This window comes from Leucoraja erinacea, unplaced genomic scaffold (genome assembly GCF_028641065.1).
Source record: "Leucoraja erinacea ecotype New England unplaced genomic scaffold, Leri_hhj_1 Leri_89S, whole genome shotgun sequence".
Lineage (NCBI taxonomy): Eukaryota > Metazoa > Chordata > Chondrichthyes > Rajiformes > Rajidae > Leucoraja > Leucoraja erinaceus.
In genome coordinates, this window is record NW_026576839.1 from 124,366 (window position 1) to 132,108 (window position 7,743).

Genomic DNA, 7,743 nt, shown 5'->3' on the forward strand with positions numbered 1-7,743 from the left:
GAAATGTTAACATCGAGAGAGCTTTTTCTGGAGAACAACAAATGTTTCCTCTGTTAGAAAGGTCAGGAGTCTGTGGATCAGTAGCTGGAAAGGACGTAAGGGAGAAGCTTTTTGTCGTCATAGGGAATATTTGGCATTTAGAATGCACTGCCTGAAATGTTGGTGGAAGCAGATTCAATAGAAACTGTTAGATGAATTGAATCAAAATGTGAAGAGGAGAAAATCTCTTGTGAGTAGGAACACTTGGATAGGTCTTCTGCAGTTGTATAGGGCTCTGGTGAGACCACATCTGGAGTATTGTGTACAGTTTTGGTCTCCTAATTTGAGGAAGGACATCCTTGTGATTGAGGCAGTGCAGCGTAGGTTCACGAGATTGATCCCTGGGATGGCGGGACTGTCATAGGAGGAAAGATTGAAAAGACTAGGCATGTATTCACTGGAGTTTAGAAGGATGAGGGGTTATCTTATAGAAACATATAAAATTATAAAAGGGCTGGACAAGCTAGATGCAGGAAAAATATTCCCAATGTTGGGCGAGTCCAGAACCAGGGGCCACACAGTCTTAGAATAAAGGGGAGGTCATTTAAGACTGAGGTGAGAAAAAAACGTTTTCACCCAGAGAGTTGTGAATTTATGGAATTCCCTGCCACAGAGGGCAGTGGAGGCCAAGTCACTGGATGGATTTAAGAGAGAGTTAGATAGAGCTCCAGGGGCTAGTGGAGTCAAGGGATATGGGGAGAAGGCAGGAACGGGTTATTGATTGGGGACGATCAGCCATGATCACAATGAATGGCGGTGCTGGCTCGAAGGGCTGAATGGCCTCCTCCTGCACCTATTTTCTAAGTTTCTATGTCTACCAGGGAGGCAAGCACGTGAGAAAATAGGGGATGCCTCCAAGCCATTCAACCCTCGAACATTCAAATTGAAGACGGCTGATCTGCCACCAATCTCAACTCCCATGCTGGTCTCACGGAGCTTTCCATTCCCCAGTCGAAGGCTCAACGATCTGGCTTCCAGCGGCACTGTCATGTTCAATCATCTTCATAGATCCCAGGAGCAGAATTAGGCCATTCAGCCCATTGTCTACTCCGCCATTCAATCATGGCTGATCCATCTCTCCCTCCTAACCCCATTCTCCTGCCTTCTCTCCATAACCCCTGACACCCGCACTAATCAAGAATCTATCAATGTCAGTCATGAAACATTGAGAAACAGGCCCATCGGCCCAATGTGCCAACATCGACGAAGATGTCCTGTCCACACTAGTCTCACCTGCCGGCGTTTGGCCCACATCCCACTAAGCCTTTCCGATCCATGTACCTGTCATAGAAACATAGATAGAAACATAGAAAATAGGTGCAGGAGGAGGCCATCCGGCCCTTCATTGTGATCATGGCTGATCGTCCCCAATCAATAGCCCGTGCCTGCCTTCTCCCCATATCCCTTGATTCTACTAGCCCCTAGAGCTCTATCTAAGTCTCTCTTAAATCCATCCAGTGACTTGGCCTCCACTGCCCTCTGTGGCAGGGAATTCCACAAATTCACAACTCTCTGGGTGAAAACATTTTTTTCTCAACTCAGTCTTAAATGGACATTTGGACAAAAAGGAAGAAAGGCTGACACAAGAGACTGCGGATACTGTAATCTCGAAACAACAAAGTGCTGGAGAAACTCAGTGGGTCGGGCAGCACTCAAATTTGAGGTTACACAAAAAAGCCGGAGAAACTCAGCGGGTGCAGCAGCATCTATGGAGCGAAGGAAATAGGCAACGTTTCGGGCCGAAACGTTGCCTATTTCCTTCGCTCCATAGATGCTGCTGCACCCGCTGAGTTTCTCCAGCTTTTTTGTGTAACCTTCGATTCTCCAGCATCTGCAGTTCCTTCTTAAACACTCAAATTTGAGTTTGAGTTTAGACAATAGGTGCAGGAGTAGGCCATTCAGCCCTTCGAGCCATCCCAGAGAATTTACCACTGAGCCAGAGACAGTAAAATCTTCCCACTAGGATTTTTAATTACAATTCTGGGGATCAAATTCTGTTTTTTTACATGAAAACTTACCATGAAACGTGCAAACACCCCAAAGAAAGTACATGCAGATACGTCTTTTAGAATGGTTTTTATTTAATCATTACAATAAGATCCACAATAATACACTGTACACATTTCGTCATTGTTTTGCTCACATTTTTAATAGGATTCTTCCTCGGCTATGGTACAAAAGATTATGGAAGAGAAAAGAATAAATTACAAAGTTAAAACACAGCTCATGGGTTAGTTTCTCATGAGTTTTGAGGTTTCAAGGATTAAGTGTCTATCGTTGCAGTACACCACTGCTAACTGGAGTCCAAATCTCTGCTGAAGATTTGGTAGGCGATACTTCAAAGTTTGTGTGGAAAGGGATGCGGCCATGACTCAGATATTGGGGTCTGGTGAAACTTACAAGTGTCTAATGGACTTACAGGCGCCCAAAATGCAGACCAAAATTTTTCTAAAACAAAAAATCACGAGTAGGTTCCCTTTCGCATGCATGTTGAGTTGCAATAGGTACAAGTTCGGGAGGAAGGTACAGAAGGAATGAGGACGATTTGGCCACAGAAGCAAAGACAGATGCAGTTCAGCTAAGGGTCAGCCATGTACTAATGGAACATTGCCATGGGCTCGACAGGCTGGTCAATCACCCACTATTCCTCAATTCACTCGAGACCCTCGGGCTATGATCGGCCTGGTTAGTGTAGATGTGGAGACGATGTTTCCACTAGTGGGAGAGTCTGGGACCAGAGGCCATAGCCGCGGAATAAAAGGATGTTCTTATAGGAAGATTAGGAGGCATTGCTTTAAGGGTGGTGAATCTGTGGAATTCTTTGCCACAGACGGCTGTGGAGGCCAAGTCAATGGATATTTTTAAGGCAGAGATAGATTCTTGATTTTTTTTAAGGGATTATAGGGAGCACAGGGGAATGAGGTTTGGGGGAAGATAGATGATTGAGTGGCAGAGTAGACTTGATGGGGCGAATGGCCTAATTTTGCTACTATCACTTATGGACTTTATCTTGCACTAAACATTACTCACATTATTTCGCTTCATCATGTATCTGTACAAGATAACTCGATGTAATCATGGAGTGATTCGATTGTAATCGTGTATTGCCTTTCCGCTGACTGGATAGCACGCAACAAAAGCTTTTCACTGTACCTCGGTACACGTGACAATAAACTAAACGCAAACATCGAGATAGAAGTTCTTTGCAGGGGGGAAAAAAAATGGACGATAGCAGTGGAGAATTTTTGATCACCTTCTAAAGGAAGAAATCATTATATTTACCATTGCAGGATCATGCAGTGAGCATTGATGCTGGTGTTAAAGGTGGTCCTAATTTATGGCGACTGCAGTTTGTGCAGGTGGGTTCATGGTTTACATAGAAACATAGACAATAGGTGCAGGAGGAGGCCATTCACCCCTTCGAGCCAGCACCGCCATTCATTGTGATCAGGCTGATCGTCCCCTATCAATAGGTGCCTGCCTTCTCCCCATATCACTCGACTCCACTAGCCACTAGAGCTCCATCTAACTCTCTCTCAAATCCATCCAGTGACCTGGTCTCCACTGCCCTCTGTGGCAGGGAATTCCATAAATTCACAACTCTCTGGGTGAAAACGTTTTTTCTCACCTCAGTCTTAAATGACCTCCCCTTTATTCTAAGACTGTGTGGCCCCTGGGTCTGGACTCGCCCAACATTGGGAACATTTTTCCTGCATCTAGCTTGTCCAGTCCTTTTATAATTGTATATGTTTCTATAAGATCCCCCTCATCCTTCTAAACCCCAGTGAATACAAGCCTAGTCATGGTTTCCCATGATCTGATGCAGGGAATCTTCAGACACAGGGTGAAAAGCAAGTACTTGCTTACCAAGATGGCGCCCAGGCCAGGCGACTATCTGAGTGCTAGCCACAGAAGCAGATCTACAGACTCACATTACAATAGTTCCACCCTCTTAAATCTCTACTCCTACAGCAACATTTCTTACCCTCGGACCATCCTTTGCTGGCTTTACCTTGCACTAAACGTAATTTCCTTATCCATGTGTCTATACGCTCCAAGTGGCTCGATTGTAATCATGTATTGTTTTTCTACTCAGTGGATAGTGCGCAACAAAAGCTTTTTACTGTACCTCGGTACACGTGACAATAATCAAACTCACAAGCTGCGGAAGCAAATGATACAGTTAATTTGCTTCTAGTGGGCGTGACTAATTTTGACGGGGGGGGGGGGGGAACCACCTTTGTTATTTTGTTTGCACTGATGCAGAACTTTTTCTGAATGCAGGGAAATGTGCTGGAGAGGTTGGGCTGTGCGCCTGGGTAGAGCCTGCATTGCTCAAGGCTCTGATGGAATAATCTGCTCCTGAAACTCAAGCTTCGATCAATTATGCAGCTGTCTGTGTTACCTGGTCAATGTAACATGGCCTCCTGTGCTCATATCTTATTTCCCTTGATATTCAGCCCGTCGATTCTTTCGAAGATCTCAATCCCATTCCCAATTACCTAATTTGTGCCCATACATCTGCAGTTCCTTTGTTACACATTTTGTCTGCATGTCTATTATTGCCTCTGGTAGCTTGTTGCACATGCCCACCATTCTATGTAAAAACCTGCCTCTCAAATCCCTTTGCCCCTCTCACCAACGCCCTCTAGTTGAAAACTCTACCTTAGGAGAAAGACTGTGACCATCCGCTCCATCTCTGCTCCTCATGGTTTTGCATATCTCATTAAAGGTCAACTCCAGTTTATCCAGTGTCTCATGTTCCGCTCGGGTAGCTTACAGCCCAATGATTTGAGCATTGGATTCTCCAATTTTACTTCACTTCTAAGTCTCCTTTCTCCCTTCAAATGCCTCACCTGGGCTCACACCAAATTCTCCCCTCCACCTACATTCCTTGCTGTGGCTTCACAAGTTGCAACTCTTCAACCCTTCGGTCTCACATCTCTGGCCTTTGTCCTACCATCTGCCTATCAACTCCCCCCCGCCCCCTCCCCCTCCCCCTCTTGCTTCTGTTTACCCATTGACTGCCTTGCTTTGTCTTGCCTCCAAGTTCCCCACAATCGGTCTGAAGAAGGGACCTGACCCCAAACCCTCTCCGATCCATGTTCTCCAGCAATTGTAGAAAACTACAGATTTGTAAGAAACAGACAATAGGTGCAGGAGTAGAGGCCATTTGGCCCTTCGAGCCTGCACCGCCATTCAGTATGATCATGGCTGATCATCCAACTCAGTATCCTGTACCCGCCTTCTCTCCATACCCCCTGATCCCTTTAGCCACAAGGGCCGCATCTAAATCCCTCTTAAATATAGCCAATGAACTGTGGCCTCAACTACCTTCTGCGGCAGAGAATTCCACAGATTCACCACACTCTGTGTGAAAAATGTTTTTCTCATCTCGGTACTAAAAGACTTCCCCCTTATCCTTAAACTGTGTGACCCCTTGTTCTGGACTTCCCCAACATCGGGAACAATCTTCCTGCATCTAGCCTGTCCAACCCCTTTAGAATTTTGTAAGTTTCTATAAGATCCCCCCTCAAGAAGGAACTACAGATGCCGGTTGAAACCAGCATGGTAGATACCAAGATGTACACAAAGTGCTGGAGTAACTCAGCGGGTCAGGCAGCATCTCTGGAGAAAAAGGATGGGTTAACGTTTCAGGTCGGAACCCTTCTTCAGACTGAGAACTTCTTCAAAGCAGGTCTTCCTTGAGGCAATTTGCCTAGAGCAGACAATATGTGTAGAAAAAAGCTGCAGATGCTAGTTAATTCCAAAGATAGACACAAGGTTCTGGACTAACTCAGCGGGTCAGGCAGCATCTCTGGAGAAAAAGGATGGGTGGCATTTCAGGTCGGAACCCTTCCTCAAACTAAAAACATCTGCAGTTTATTTTGTCCACTCTCAACAGAATGTGTTTCCTGTTCTACCAAGTTCCAAAACTCCAGGTAACTTTCTGGTGAGGGGGGGGGGGGGGGAATCTGAGCAGTAACTTTGGTGGTAGGTGTATGGAACCAGCTGCCGGAGGAGGTAGTTGAGGCAGGTACTATCACAGCGTTTAGACAGGTACAAGGATAGGCCAAGTTTCGAGGGATATGGGCCAAACGTAGGCAGGTGGGACTAGGTGTAGATGGGACCTGTTGGCTGGTTTGGGCACATTGGGCCTAAGAACCTGTAAGACTCTATGACTCCAGCGGACTCCAACCCTCTGAGTTACTCCAGAACTTTTTGTCTTTTCCAGCTTATCCAATCTCATCTTATAACTCAACCCATCCAGTCCTACCAATATCCTTGTGAATGCTTTCTACCACCCTATCCACCTTGGGAAGCATAATGCCTGAACTTGGATGTGTGTCACCTTTTACCATCAGACAAGTAGCAGACAAGTACCTTCATAGAAACATAGAAAATAGGTGCAGGAGTAGGCCATTTGGCCCTTCAAGCCAGCACCGCCATTCAATATGATCATGGCTGTTCATCCAACTCAGTATTCTATACCTGCCTTCTCTCCATAACCCCCTGATCCCTTTAGCCACAAGGGCCACATCTAACTCCCTCTTAAATATAGCCAATGAACTGGCCTCAACTACATTCTGTGGCAGAGAATTCCACAGATTCACCACTCTCTGTGTGAAAAATGTTTTTCTCATCTTGGTCCTAAAAGACTTCCCCCTTATCCTTAAACTGTGACCACTTGTTCTGGACTTCCCCAACATCGGGAACAATCTTCCTGCATCTAGCCTGTCAAACCCCTTAAGAATTTTGTAAGTTTCTATAAAATCCCCCCTCAATCTTCTAAATTCTAGCGAGTACAAGCCGAGTCTATCCAGTCTTTCTTCATATGAAAGTCCTGCCATCCCAGGAATCAGTCTGGTGAACCTTCTCTGTACTCCCTTTATGGCAAGAATGTCTTTCCTCAGATTAGGAGACCATAACTGTAGGCAATACTCCAGGTGTGGTCTCACCAAGACCCTGTACAACTGCAGCAGGACCTTCACCAAAGTAGCAGCTGTGGCTGACGAAGGATGCTCGCCATCAATTAGGGGTGGGCAATAAATCCTGGCCTTGTTGGCAACACTCAGATCCCCAAATAATGTGAGAAAAACATTGTTAACACTCAGCAGTTAGACTCTAAAAAGAATGTGGAACTTGGATGAGATAGTGAGGATAAGCCCGCCTGATTGTACTTGAACTTGGTAGAACAAAGTGCAAACTCTTCTCAGTAGACAAAGTGAACTGCAAATACATAGAAAATAGGTGTAGGAGGAGGCTATTCGGCCCTTCGAGCCAGCACCGCCATTCATGGCTGATCGTCCCCAATCAATAACCCGTACCTGCCTTCTCCCCATATCCCTTGATTCCACTAGCCCCCTAGAGCTCTATCTCTCTCTTAAATTCATCCAGTGACTTGGCCACCACCGCCCTCTGTGGCAGGGAATTCTATAAATTCACACTGGAATGGTGGAATCTTACGCAGAACACAAAGTGCTGATGCAACACAATGCGTCAGGCAGAATCTCTGGAGGACATGGAGTGGCGACGTTTCAGGTGGGGACCCTTCTGTGGAATTCTTTATTGTTTTGAGCATGATTTAATGCATTATAAGATCAATGCACATTAATAAATGCATTAGTTATGCATTTGGAGATTTGCTCGGGATTTAAAAATATGTTATTGCACATGACCTTTTGTGCTCTTGTGTGCAAAGGG